Source organism: Herpailurus yagouaroundi, unplaced genomic scaffold (genome assembly GCF_014898765.1).
Source record: "Herpailurus yagouaroundi ecotype Mexico unplaced genomic scaffold, PumYag 210, whole genome shotgun sequence".
NCBI classification, from domain to species: Eukaryota; Metazoa; Chordata; class Mammalia; order Carnivora; family Felidae; genus Herpailurus; species Herpailurus yagouaroundi.
In genome coordinates, this window is record NW_024412441.1 from 12,074,932 (window position 1) to 12,090,057 (window position 15,126).

General features: G+C 44.7%; 1 protein-coding gene across 5 annotated transcripts in view; it reads right to left on the reverse strand.

Annotated features, from left to right (window-relative positions):
* STON1 (stonin 1) overlaps positions 1–15,126 on the reverse strand; it is a 50,529-nt gene that overhangs the window by 18,145 nt on the left and 17,258 nt on the right. Inside the window, exon 1 of one of the 5 annotated variants that reach the window (XM_040453799.1) lies at positions 7,510–7,993. The exons of 3 other annotated variants lie outside the window; for them this stretch is intronic. The gene's annotated coding sequence lies outside the window, so the exon portion shown is untranslated. Of the gene's footprint in view, positions 1–7,049; positions 7,160–7,509; positions 7,994–15,126 lie in introns of those variants that run through there. One more of the 5 variants, XM_040453800.1, reaches the window with a different exon arrangement.

Consider the following 15,126-nt stretch of genomic DNA (forward strand, 5'->3'; position numbering starts at 1 on the left):
AAAGACTTTTTTTTAAATGTTTATTTTTGAGAGACAGAGACAGAGCATGAGCAGGGAAGGGTCAGAGAGAGAAGGAGACACAGAATCTGAAGCAGGCTGCAGGCTCTGCACTGTCAGCACAGAGCCTGATGCTGGGCTCGAACTCATGAACCTTGAGATCATGACCTGAGCCAAAGTTGAACACTCAACCAACTGAGCCACCCAAGTGCCCCAAAAGACTTCTTTTTAAGTGTATTTGAGAGAGATAGCATGCATGTGCACACACAAGTGGGGAAGGGGAGAGGAAGGGGCGGTTGAGAGAGAAAATCCCAAGCAGGCTTCATGTGTGATGTGGGGGCTTGAACTCATGAACCACAAGACGATGACCTGAGCCAAAAGCAAGAGTCAGACTGAGCTATGCAGGCGCCCCTGTTTTTTTTTTAAAGGGGCAAAAGACTTTTACACTGAAAACTACAAAGTAATGTTGCTGAATGAAATTAAAGAAGACATAAACAAAAAGATATCTCACATTCATAAATGGGAAGACTTAATATTGTTAAGATGTCCACACTACCCAAAGCAATCTACAGATTCAGTGCAATCCCTATCAAAATGACATTTTGCAGAAATAGAAAAAACAATCATAAAATACATATCAAATCTCAAAGGTCTTTGAATAGCCAAAACAATCTTGAGAAAGATAAAGGTAGAGGCTTTACACACTCTAACTTTGAAACATATTACAAAGCTATGGTACTCAAAACAGTATAGTACTGGCATAAAGGCAGATAAAGAGACCAATGGAGCAGAATATTAATTCCAGAAATAAACCCACACACAAGGTCAAATGATCCTCAACAAAGGTGCCAAGATTATACAATGAGGAAAGGATAGTCTCTTCAACAAACGGTGTTGGGAAAACAGATATCCACATGTAATAAAAAAAAAAAAAATGACATTGGACCCTTATTTTATATCATACACAAAAAACAATTATAAATGGATTATAAACATTAAGACTTAAACATAAGACCTGATATTATAAACCTCCTATAAAAAAAAAAAGAGGAAAAGTTTGATGACATTAGTCTTGGCAATGACTTCTTGGATAGAGTACCAAAAGTACAAGAAACAAAAGCATAAGACTTAAACATAAAACCTGAAATTATAAAACTCCTATTAAAAAAAAAACAAGAGGAAAAGCTTGGTCTTGGCAATGATTTCTTGGATAGGATACCAAAAGTACAAGCAACAAAAGCAAAAATAGACAAGTGGGACTACATCAAACTAAAAAGCTTCTGTACAGAAAAGGAACCAATTAACAGAGTGAAAATCCATGGAATGGGAGAAAATATTTACAAACCATATATCTGATGAGGGTTTAAATCCAAAAGGTATAAGAAACTACTGCTCAATAACAACAACAACAACAACAACAACAAACAATTTAAAAATGGGCAACAGACTTGAGTAGACATTTCTCCAAAGAACACACACAAATGGACAACAGGTATATTAAAAGATGCTCAGCATCACTAATCACCAGGGAAATGCAAATCAAAACCACAATATCACCTTATACATGTTAGGATGGCCATTACCAAAATGAACCCAAAATAAAACCAAACAAAACCAAACAAAGAACATAAAATAACAAGTGTTGACAAGGATGTGGAGAAATTAGAACCCTTGTGGATTGTTGGTGGGAACTGAGAAAACAGCATAGAGGCCCCTCAAAATTTTTTAAATAGAACTACCATGTATATGAGCCAGCAATCCCACTTATGTAAATTTATCCAAGAAAATTGAAAACAGGATCTCCAAGAGATATCTGCACTCTTCTGTTCATTTCAGCATTATTCCCAACAGCCAAGAGGTGGAAACAACCTAAATGTCCATCGCCTGATGAATGGGTGAAGAAAATGTGGTATATATACATACAATGAATATTATTCAGCCTTAAAAAGTAAGGAAATTCTGGCACATGCCATAACATAAATGAACCTTAAGAACATTATGTTAAATGAAACAAGCCAGTCACAAAAAGGCAAATACTCTATGCTTCCACTTACATGAGGTATCTAAAGTAGTCAAATGCAAAAAAGAGAGAGAGAGAAGGAGAGAGACCAAATGCATAGAAGCAGAAAGGAGAATGGTGGGGTGGGGCGAGGAGAGGGGAAGGGGGTGGCTGTTCAATGGGTACAGAGTTGTAGTTGTGCAAGATGAAAGAGTTCTAGAAATTTGTTGTAAAACAGTGTGCATATAGTTAATAATACTGAACTATACACTTAAAAATGTTAAGAGGGTAAACAAATTGTTAAAAATTTGTTATTTTTTACCACCACTAAAAAAAACCTACAACACTTTTTCATCAATTCAGGAAGTATATGAATGAGGACTGTGTAGTCAGACCTTACTAGTGTTGCAGAAAATACAGAAGATAGAAACCCAATTTATAATGAACCTATAACCTATTGACAGTCCCCCAAATATGTGAGGTTTATAGGTTTGAAACATTTTGAGATTCATGATCTAATTTATCAAAACAACCCTGGGAGGTATATATCATTTCCATTTCATAGCTGAGATCACTTGGGTTTAGAGTCATTGCCTAAAGCTGTCCCACTGATAAGAGACAGAACTAAGATTTTTTTTAATAACAACTTTATTAAGATACAATTCACACACTAAAATTTATCCTTTTTTAAAAAAAATGACAATTCAGTAGTGTTTAGTATATTCAGAGTTGTATAGCCATCACCACTATTTCCAGAATGTTCTTATCACCCCCAAAATATACCTGTACCTATTAGCAGTCACTCCCCTTTCTCCCCACCCCTACCCCCAAGTCCTGACAACCACTAATCTACTTTTTTAATTTGCCTGGTCTGAACATTTTATATAGATAGGATTTACAACATATGGCCTTCTATGTCTGATTTCTCTCACTTGGCATAATGTTTTCAAAGTTCATCTGTCTTGTAGCATGTATCAGTACTTCTTCATTCCTTTTGGTGGCTGAATAACATTTCATTGTGAAGATAGTCCCCATTTTGTTTATCCATTCATCAGTTGATGGGCATTTGGTTTATTTCTATTTTTTTAGCTATTATGAATAGTAAGTTTTTGTAGAAGTTATATATAAGTTTTGGTGTGATCATTTTTCTCGGGTATATACCTAACTTTGGAAAGAACCAGGATTTGAGCACAGATCACTTCATCCTGAGCTAATACAATATAAACTATTGAGATCATTCTAATGGTATCAGAGGCAATGAGCTGTATAGGCCACAGCACAGACCTGGGGGTTGGGTACCCTGAATGCCGGGTGCTGCTCTGTCACTCACCAGCTATGGGGCAAAGCCACTCTGGACATTCAGTGATTCGAGTAGAATCATCTCTAAGGTAAGTCCTTTCCCACTCTAAAATAATTCTATGGTGGTTGACATCCAACCGAAATTTTTTTCAAAAGCAGAAATTGTGCTACTGCTGGGAGTTTTGACCAAACTTCCAAACTGACAGAGAGAAAAACTCCATGAGATGTACTGATATGAAAACTCAAAACCTGCTGGAACACAGCCATGAGAAAGGCGTATTTTTCTCCCTCCAGCCAGCCTTCCCGCTTCCCCTTGTGGATAATGAGGGCTCTACCAGTGCAATCATTCAAGCCTGGAAAAGAGCCAACACAGAGAGAGCAAGCCTGGGGCTCCACTGGGGACAGGGCACATTCACTGTTGTCATTTGCTAAATCCGCACATTCCTGAGGGCACAAAAACACACAGTAGAGCAGCAGTCCAGGCCAGCTGGCTCTCTCTGGAGGGCATTTCACTGTCACTGCCCTTGGGCTGGAGTTCCACAAAGCACTTTCCCTTCCAAGCAGGCACAGCCTGTTTCAATGGGATACCACCAGGAGGCACAGAGGCAGGAAATCAGCAGCAATGTTTCTTGACCCATCCCATTCCATTCTCTTTAGGGTGAGAGATTGTGTAAATATGTATGTTAGTTGGGTTTATTAAAAAGAAAGAAAAAGAGAAGACCAAGAGAAGAAATAAGTACGCTTTGGATGGAATCTTATTCTGATCTACAGAAAACGTTTTGCCTCATCTGTTTTCCACTGCTATCTTCAAAATTTTGAGCAGTGATACTGGTTTTATCAGAGCTTTTGCATATTATCAAAAAAAGGTGATTTCCATAAACCAGAGAAATCAATTCCATGACCTTTTAAGTGACCCTTGAACTTTAAAGAGAACACCTTGCAAGAAATCTCCTACCTTAAACACAAAAATCTATGCAAAGTATACTCTTCCCCTGTATGCAGGATTCTTCCATAGAAGGCACTCAGCAAATGTATTGTGAGTTTAATACAACCAAACGGAATTCTGCATTGTGCCCAATATGAGCCCAAACCTTTGTCCCTGTTTAAAAGGTGGGACTTGGATGCTCCTGGGATGAGGGGCTAAGGCTCTGGCTCCCTGTGGTCAAGTGCAGGTGTGTTTCCCACTATTCTCTTCTTGCTCCTCTTCCGTATCCCTCTTGCTGCCCTTCCTTATCATTCCTCTTCACACTCATTTCATTTCTCTCTGACCTCTTTTGCCCCTTCCTTGTATATGACCTCATCTTTCTATTCTAGTCTCAAAGCCCCCACCGTCATTTTTCCCAAAGTCAACGACTAGAATCAATTCCATCTAAGGCTTTCCTTCTTCCTTCTCTAACTCACCCCCACCTTCAGCAGGGAAACAGCCACATCCTTTCCAGAGCCTTGGTCTGTCCAAGGCCCTCTGGGTCTCAGGGAGGGATGCAGTAGCCCAGAGTGGAGAGGTCATGAATATATCCTGCCTTAGTCATCTGCAACTTCACCATCTCCTTCAAGACACTGGAACCAAAAGTACTCAAGCAGCAACACCTATTTAACCTCAGGATTTTTTCTGCATTGCCAATGAGGCAGGATGTCAATATGTGTCTATGCCTCCCAGGGCACCCTAAATCCTACCATTTACAGAGCCCTGTCACAGGCAACATCTCATTTAAATTTATGACAACCCAGGGGTGCTTGGGTGGCTCAGTCAGTTAAGTGTCCGACTTTGGCTCAGGCCATGATCTCGCAGTTTGTGAGTTCGAGCCCCGCATCGGGCTCTGTGCTGACAGCTCAGAGCCTGGAGCCTGCTTCGGATTCTGTGTCTCCCCCTCTCTCTGCCCCTCCCATGCTCATGCTCTGTCTCTCTCTGTCTCTTGATAAACAAATATTAAAACAAGAAAAAAAATTTTTTTAATTTATGACAACCCAGAGTATAGACCACAGCATTGGGGGCACCTTCTCTAAAGTCCAGGTTCCATTTAGTGCAGAACTGGGAACTCAGGACCCCTGGCACTACGTCCCCAGCTGCCTTCCTCCAAAATAAAGGTTCCTCTCATTGGCTTCTGTGGTTTTTTTCCTCAGGTGTGGACTACATCCTACCCCACATGCCCTAATCCTTCCAGAGATCTGTTTTCAGTCAATCTGGACTATCTTGCTAACTCCTGGAAGACAATGCCAGACGAAATACAGAGATAGGACAAGACACCAAGACTCTGAATGAGGTGCAGATAGGAAAGAATAATGTCTTATGGTGGAAGCTTCTAGAAACCAATCTCTGAGGTTTGAAGGTTTCTAGGGGAGTGTTTGCTTCTCCTATAACTATTAGACATCCTTTGGGGTACCTGGATGGCTCAGTTGGTTGGGCACCCGACTTTGGCTCAGGTCATGATCTAATGGTTCATGGGTTCGAATCCCATGTTGGGCATTGTGCTGACAGCTCAGAGCCTGGAGCCTGCTTCGGATTCTCTGTCTCCCTCTCTCTCTGCCCCTACCCTGTTCATGCTCGCTCGCGCTCTCTCTCTCTCTCTCTCTCTCTCTCAAAAATAAACACTTAAAAAAATTTTTTTAATAAAAAAAAAACTATCAGACATTCTTTTGCACTGCCGAATACATTGAATTCAAGAACAAATTAAAAGTGCACATGCCTACTGACACTGGGAACAACAAGGATGTAGGTAGACCGTGGTTTTCAACCTTTTACCTCAACACATATGACAGATGGCATTCAGAAGCCTAGCACATTCTCTTGGGTGTACCCAGAGTTTAACAACCCCCAAAATATCGAGGGACGTCCTGAAATAAATATCCCCACCTTTCTAAATGTTGGATCAGCAAAGGTAGGCCACAGGCCATAGGAAACACAAGAAAGTCCACACTTACATAAAATCCGAGACTCCACCCCTTTCTGCCACTAAAGAAATCATCCTGGAATTCTTATGAGAGTATTGTGGAGATAATGAATTTATTCTAAATTGTTTTAAAAAGCAAATCTTTCAAAAATAGCAACATCTTATATATTATTAGCAATATTGCAAATTACTTGCAATAAGCTTATGAAAAAGCAGCACTGGTATGGAATAATTACCTCACCAAAAAGAATTGAGGCTAATAATCATCAAGTTTGTGAGTCAGACTGAAGCTTTTGCAGGGAGGGATTATGTCTCATTCATTAGGACATCTTCCACATTGTCTACAAATATCTGACATCACTATGCAGTTCAATATGTTTTTGATCGAATAATTTTAAATCGTCTTTCCAGTTTCCCATAAAGTAAATCTCTACACTGCCCTCCTCAGTTCAAAGAATCACTGCATTTCAGAGTCAGACAGAAATTGGAGGTATTCTGCTCAACGAACATGTATCAAGTACTTGCTATGTACTTAGGGTATGCTAAGGGCTGTGTGTGCATTTAATCCTCACAACCCCATTAAGTAATAAACATCACTTTGTAGAAGAGTAAAATAAGGCTCAGAGAGGTTAAGCTACTTGCCTAAAGTCACCCAACCAGAAAGAGGCAGATCCCAAAGTCCATGCTCCAGACCATCCACCACCCCAGAGGTCCCAAGAGATCCAATGACTTGCTGGCGTTGGTGTCCTTTGGGGACATTCCCAATGGGGACATTCCCATTTCCGAGCACTTGCCACCACTCCACCTTCACTAAGGAGAGTTCCTGCAGGGAGGCATTCTCTAAATTGGAAAGATTCTATTCTCACCTGGAAAGAGCCTATTTCTCCACAAAGCCCACCACGCGTATCTGCCGCTTGGACATCAGGCTGTGGGAAAGGCAAGCTCAGAGAATGTTTTCCCCATGATCGCTCAAGAACAACAGCTCAGTAGCAATTTGGGTCAATTCTGAGACTGGCTTTCATAACTCAGCCTGTCCCATTTCCTGTCCCTTTTCAACTGCAAAAAGCCACCCCGCCCTTAGCGATGAACAGTATTTCAGACTTGCTGCCCAACAAATACACTCGGGTGCCACCCTGTCTTCTAGGACCAGGCCGGCCATCTTGGTATACATTGAATTCCCCAAACTTCATGTAACTCCCTGCCTTGTCCTTCCATACCACCCCACCCCGCCCCCTACTCTGGAGGATCTACTCCTGCTGTTCTTCACAGATTTCCTTTGCTTTTCTTCAGAAACCATTCAAATAAAGTGTAAATATGAAGTTCTACCTTTTCCTGCAGATTATCACAATCAGATTGGACGCATTCGGCTCTTGAATCAGCATCCCTGTTCATCTGCAGCTGAAGACTGTCCTCCCTTGTGGAGAACAACACACTCTCAGATGGTCCCTAGGATCTGGCTTTTCTGTAGCTGCCAGATCCTGGGGGAGGATGGACATTGAAGAAGTGTTCAGCTCAGGAAAGCATCACAAGCGCCTAGCAGTAACCTCCTGGAATTAGCTCCACCCGACTGTCGTTGTCAGGCTGACTCCCACTCAAGCCTCAACACCTCTGGACCCTCAACAATGCCCCTGCCTTTGTAAAAGGCTGGATTTAGTCCTTTTATGCCTATGCCTCTTTTGCTCCACAACAATGCTGCCTAATCTAGAGAAAGAATGTCTTCATGTCAGTATCTGTGTGGTTTCATTGGCTGTCCCCCCAAAGAAGGAATTGTCTGACTCTCCCAGTGCTGGATTCCTCAATTACAACACTGGAGCTAGGCTGGGGCAGCATTCGCAAAGCCTCCCTGTGATTGTTTGGTTGGAGGTCTGCAATCTAGTTACCCTCCTTACTATTCTGGGATGCGTATCCCAGAAACAAAGCCAAAGACAAGGACAGCCCAGTGTGCAAAATGCATCCATGAAGGTTTGCTAAGACAGTGTTTAAAATATCATTCCTGTAGAATTTTTCCCTTTAAAAGGAGAACCAAACTTTTCAAACAGAAATTAATCATAAGGCAACACAAAAACCCTATGTAAAGTGAAAACGCTTGCAGAGCACACCCTCACCTTAGGGCACAGAAGTGCCCGCTGCATGTACTGCCTGTATTATTACCACAGATGTTCTGCAGCCCATCATATTTAATCACAAACATGTGTGGTATTTAGTTCAGCTATGTGACAGGAAATACCATTTGTAAAATACTAACCCACAGCAAAACCTACCCGTGCCTTTGAATATTATCTGTGCTGGTTCCAGCTCAGCTCCCCAGTGCCACTCCCCACCCCCACTGTGGATTTAACCTCCACTTCTCCAGGATGAATCTGGGTCCTGGCCGTTTTTTTAAACCTTGTTTTAATAATCTTCTCATTTCCTAAATCTGGAGAGTAGTATAAACAGATAGTAACCCAAACTAACTAGTCCCAGGAGACGGTCTTTATGTGAACAAAGAAAAAATTTTGGGCTGGGTGGGCCATTCTGATTTCAGAATGTTATTCTCACCGTGACACTTTTTTATATTTATTTAGTTACTTTGAGATGGGGGGAGGGGCAGAGAGAGAGGGGGAGAGAGAGAGAATCCCAAGCAGGCTCTGCACTGTCAGCACAGAGCCTGATGTGGGGCTCAAACTCATGAACCATGAGATCATGACCTGAGTGGAAATCAAGAATTGGGTGCTTTACTAACCGAGCCACCCAGGCACCCCTCACCATGACACTTTTATGGAATACGTACACCACATCCATATCACTGCCATAAATGCTACGGAATTTACTAAGCAGAGACCTCTGAGCCTCACTTTTATCTGTGAAATGGTGATATTTGCCTCATATGTAAATTGCCACGTTATGGGTACTTGGTACACATAGTTTTCCTTTCTCTTTGTCTTTCTCCTTTCTGTTTTCCCTGTCTCCCATTCTAGCCTTCCTTTCTCAAGTCAGGAAGAAAGAAAAAAGCCCAGACTCTGCAGTTTGGTTTAGCATCAGGTCAACTTGTTACAAATCCTTTTCTAGAACTAGGTGTCCATTCTGTCTGGCACATGACTATGCCTCTATCCTGCTCTCCAGATGTGATCTGTTCCTTAGTCCCTTGTGCTTGAATCCCTGCTCAGGGTTTCTCCTTGAAGACGGAATCTCTCAAAACAGAAAGAAGTTAACAGGCTTGGGGAAAAGACCCATGGTCAAATGTGTTTGAGAAACCTTGGTTAAGCAAGGGTTTACATGTCTCTTCATGGCATTCCTTCCCAGACCCTTCAGAAGCTAACTTTCTTATGGGCTCCAGGATGGGATAACAGGAAGCCATCCTCAAAGACCCACATGGATGGTTTGCCTCAGAACATTCTGGAATGTGCTCTTTTTTTTTTTTTTAAGGTTTATTTACTTTTGAGAGAGAGCAAGAGCAGGGGAGGGGGAGAGAGACAGAGACAGGGATCCAAAGCAGGCTCTGTGCTGACAGCAGAGAGCCCTACATGAGGCTCGAACCCACAAACTGTGAGATAATGACCTGAGCCGAAGTCAGACGCTTAACCGACTGAGCCAGCGAGGCTCATGGAACATGCTCTTCTAAGAATAAAGTGTCTGGGGCTAGGAAACACACAGTCCACCTTTAATTCCTGATGCCCTGGCCTTTTCATTCTGTTGCCACCACCGTCTCTGCTCTGACCATGAAGATTGGCTCCAGGCCCAGACGGCTTCTCTAGTTTAGCAGAGTCTCAGCATCACTCTCAGAACAAGCAAACCCTAGGTTCTTCCCCCGGGACACCAGCAGTTCTCATGGAAGGACTTACCCCTTTTGCTTACCCAGACAGGAGACCAAAGAGCTTCCAGATAGGCCATGACTGGAGTGAACTCTTTTGCCTTTGACCTCAGCAAGCATATGAGAGTTTTGATCCCCAGGTCATCCTCTGGCATTGAGGGTGGCATCTGGCAGCTCTCTTCACTGGCAGCACTAAAGCCTCCCACCCCAGGTCCTGGCCTCTTCGGCCAAGGCAGGGAACACACCTGGGTCTCAGACCCTCTATGGGAATCAGGCTCTGGAATGCTGCATGATGCCCAGGGCACACTCCACCCCTGGAACCATGGAGCCTCAGCCTTTCTCTCCCCAACCCCACGAAGCCCCAGCCCAAGGTCATCTTCCCTTCACGGGCCTCTGGGACCCTCCTCAGTCTCCTACTACAGAGGGTCCAGGAGGGAACAGTGTGGGGCTACGGGCCAGGGCCAACCTCTCATCTGCCCCTTTAGTGAGTGGCACTGAACCCTTGGGCTATTCTCTTAGGAAAGAGTGAGCACCCAGCACATTCCACAGCCAAGTCTTGTCCAAAGTGTGAAGGAAGGAAACTACCTCAATCAGAGTCTTCTTGGTGGTAGACACAGTGCTGGGACTCATGGTTTCAACCAGCCATCTGCCTGCCCCAAAGGTCGGTTCTCTGTCCTTAGGACCTGTAGGTGGCAAATGGGGACCTCTTGAGCCACAATTAAGAGGAGCTCCTTGTGCATGGCCTCCTGACCTCTAGTCGCAGCAAGGGCTCAACCCACAAAGGCGGAAGAGCATGGAGATCTAGGGGACAGACTCTCACACCCAAGTCACCTGGCCTCTCATCTCACTTCCTCTACTTACTATCCCTGACACATGTTGCTTAACATTCTCAGGGTCCTCATCTATAAACTGAAAATGAATCACACCTACTTCCCAAGTTCTAAATAAGTTAATGCCAAATTAATAAGTAAAATGCTGTATCATAGGCACTCAAAAAATAGTAGCACAGTGCTTACAAGTGAGGAGTTCTTGAGTCAGCACTGACCATTGCTAGCAGCCCCAGGCCGAGCAGCAGGCTGGGCCAGGCCCGTAGGTGACACTGATGAGGGCCCAGGGCTTCCTGCCTAGTCCTAAACTGGTTCTCCCATTCTATGGCAAGAGAAAACCAAGGTGCAAGCCCAGCGTGTACTGAGCTGTGAAATAAAAAGCACAACTTAAGCAAGTCAGCACAGCACCTGGAGATGGCAAAAGTAATCACGAAAAAGACTGATCAAAAATGATGTAGGGCTTTTCTACGTGTGGCTGACAGTTGTAAGGTGAAACCCTGGGACCACACTCATCACCCATACCGGAGACTCAGCATGGCTGTGTCCCAGCGATCTTCCACTGGCATGACTCAACTCCCCAGGGGACACTTGGCAGTGTTTGGGGACATTTAGTTGTCACAACCAGGGGCAGTGGGTACTACTGACATCGAGTGGGTAGGGGGCAGGGATGCTGCTTAACACCCTACCATGCACAGCACAGCTTCCACAACGAAAAATTACCTGGCCTAAAATGTCAATAGCACTGGGGCACCTGGGTGGCTCATGTGGGTAAGTGTCCAACTCTTGTCAGCTCAGGTCATGATCTCACAGTTTGTGAGTTCAAGCCCCACATAGGCTCTGTGCTATTGGTGCAGAGCCTGCTTGGGATTCTGTCTCTCCTTCTCTCTGCTCTTCCCCCACTTGTGCTCGCTCTCTCTCAAAAAATTAAAAAAAAAAAAAAAAAGTCAATAGCACCAAGGTTGAGAACCCCTGCTCCTTGTTGAGAAGGCCAGTGAGCTGAGTATGCCAAGCAGGATATCTGCCCTTCTGCATCTGTCTACTTTGTAGATAATCCATTGGAAGCTGAAGTTGGGCAATGTGCCTGAGGTGACACAACCAGAAAAAGGTGCTGTCAGAATCGAACCCTGTCTGAGCCCCAAATCTCACGCCCTTTCCACTACACCACACTGACTACCAGGGCAGTAGTCACAACAGGAGAGAGGGCAGATAAAGTTTTTATATAGAAGACTTGCCAGGATTTGGACACCAAAGTGATCTCAAAAAAACACAAGAAAAGGGGGAATCTGGCACTTAGAAAAGTAGAGCCAGAGGAGAGGCAGCAAGAGGGGCAGGTCTGAGGTACATCCAAGTGGAAATATCTAGCAAGGAGCTAGAAACACAAGACAGTACTTGGAGAGAAAACCAGAGGCTACACATCTAGAGCTGGGTCTCTTTCTAGGCTAGGTGAGAGCAGAATGCAGGAGAAAACAGGGGAGGCCACATGGCATCCAAAGCTGAGGACTGGTCACTTTATAGGAGGAGGGGAAAAAAGGGAGAAAGGGAGACACACCCAAGAGGTCAAGGTAAAACCTGGAGGTGAAAGGATCCCTAAGGCAGGAAAGAATGTCCTCATGAGGCCTTGAAGAGCAGCAGAGGGCAGGGAAAACAGAGGTGAGAGACATCTGGGTTTAGTGACAGGGACTGTAGGGATGGGGTGGTAGCAACTTCACCAGTGGGTGGGGGTGAGGCCAGGCTGCCAGTCTGGAAGCAAAGGGAATACAGATGCTGGGGCCCACAGGCAGATGCTGCGGTTGGCGGTCCATGTCTTGGCCACCTCAATCCCCCAGCCCCCAGTTCCTGGTTTGGGCAGCTCTGGGGCTGCATTGTTTCCTGGGTGCACTGGTTTCTGGCAACCCTAGCAAAAGCCCGCCTTTTCAAACCCTACCTACACTCCAGTCTCAGGAGCACAAAAAGGCCCCAGGGCTTCCCACTCTCCAAAAAATCCAGCCCACCCCTGGCCAGGAGAAGGAGGCAGACAAGTGAGCCTTCGAGCCGCCTTCGTGCAGGCGAGGGCCAACAAACAAGGCCTGCTTTCAAGGCTGCCTTCTGGTATTTATGTGCCTGTGGGCTCTCCAGTGGGAAGAGCTAGGCACTCAAGAGGAGGAAATGAGAAAGGGCATTATCTCCTCAGGGGCCCCCAGGGCTGGTGGGGGGGGGGGTGTTACTGGATGGTGGCTCCCGGGTTTCAACTCTGCCTTCTCAAAGGAAACCTTGAAAAAGATGTGGGATAAAGTCAGCTGAAGGGGCCTGGCTCAGATCACACGTCTTAAACAGGCAAATCTCCTCCTTACCCTCTTCTCTGCAGGCCCAAGGGCCCTCCTGAAGATAAGCAGAAAGTCCTGGAAGTTTAAAGAACCCTCTGGATCCAGGATCTCTCTCTGGACTTAAATATTGGGGGTGGGGGACAAAATCAACCACTTTGCTAGGAAACCTGGTCAAGTAATTTATCTTAATTACCATGTAATTATTTTTAGTGTTTTCAGAAGAAGCTGCAGCTAAATGGCCCAGAAAGGATATTTAATGCTTTAGAATGTGATTCCCTCCCACACACTAATCATGCTGCATTCAGACTGGAATGGTCTGAGAAGTTAAGGACCATCACATGCTGGGAGAGACCCAGGACCTTCATCCTTGGATGCTGGGGCTCTTCTGCCGCATGTTCTGGTACAAATTCTTGTACCCCCAACCCCTGCGCATTCACTCAGCAAATAGTGTCTTCCAAGTGCTGGGTCCTGGGTGAAACACCATGCAGACAACAGAAATCAGTATGACCTGATTCCTGTGGTGGGGAAAGAAGGGTTTAGAAGTTAGGTTGTGTGTGAATCCTGGCCCCACCACTGACCAGCTGTGTGACAGGCGCAAGTTACTTTAATTCCCCAGGTGTGAAAAAAAGCATAATCATAGTTAACTTTTACTGTTTGTTATGGGCTGAATTGTGCCCTGCAATTCAGCCCTAATGCCTAGTACTTCAGAATGTGACTGTGGTTAGATAAGGGCCTCTAAAGAGTTGGTTCAGTGAAAATGAGACTGTTAGGGTAGTCCCTGAGCCAATCTGACTGGTGTCCCTATAAGAAGTGAGGATATACAGACAGACACCAGAGAGGAAGACACAAAGAAAATGCCACGTAAGGACACAGCCAAGGAGAGAGGTCTCAGAAGAAACCAAACCTGCCAGCACCTTGATCTTAGGTCTCCAGCTTCCAGAACTGTGAGAAATGTATTTCTGTTGTTTAAACCACAGAGGCTGTGGTTTTCTGACATGGTTGCTAGAGCAAACAGAGAGAGGGTTCTTGAGACACTAAATAAAGTAACACCTATAAGATGGCAGGTGCATAAATAGAGGCTGTTCTCACTAGATTCCTGCCCCCAAGCTGCTTATAACCTAGTAAGAAAGACCAGAGGTAACAGCAAATGAAAGAATGTGCTCACTCTCCCGCACTAAAGCGTACTGGGAGGTTGGGAGAGGACAGCCCTGGCTCAGAGGCAGGCAGGCTCTCTGGGGAGGGGACACATGCTTGGGCAGAGACATGGGGCAGCAGATGAGGCATCAGTGACCATACCCTCTTGCCCATGTTTCTGTGCATGTGGGTTACACGCCAGTTAATACGAGCATAGGGGACTGTCTCCTGCCTGGCTTCATCCATGAAACCCAGTTGTGCACAGGCTGACTGCTGCTACGGCAGGTCTCCCCTCCGTAGCTGCCCAAACTGGACCACAAGCCCCAGAGACGAACGACATCAGAAGTAATCCAGGCTGTGTGCAAGCCTCACATCAAATGCATTTTGGTTTATCTGTGGCCAGTCCACCAAGCGCACCTGGAAATGCCCGAATCACTGAATACATAGGCAGGAACCACTGACTTACAGAGAACCAAAGCACATTTGCTTCAATCCTCACCATTCCCGGCAATTCAATGAATGTACATGTATAAATATGTAACTTGAACAATTCTAAGATTTTAAAAATCACTCATGAAAGTCCTATTTACAAACTAAGTACACAAGATCAACCTTTCACTTGGGCCCTTGGGTCTCAAATGCAGATATCACACACAAAAATAATATTTGTGCCTCTCAGGCTACAGGGAGTGCACACAAAGTATTTGTGAACTTTACTGCATTTTGAAGGCCACTAAAGGTTTTAACAAAGAATTTTGCACTTACAGCAAAGTCTGATTAGAAACGTGTAAGTAGGGGGGCACCTGGGTGGCTCAGTCAGTTAAGCGACTGTGGTTCAGATCATGATCTCACAGTTTGTGGGTTTGAGCCCCGCATTGGGCTCTGTGCT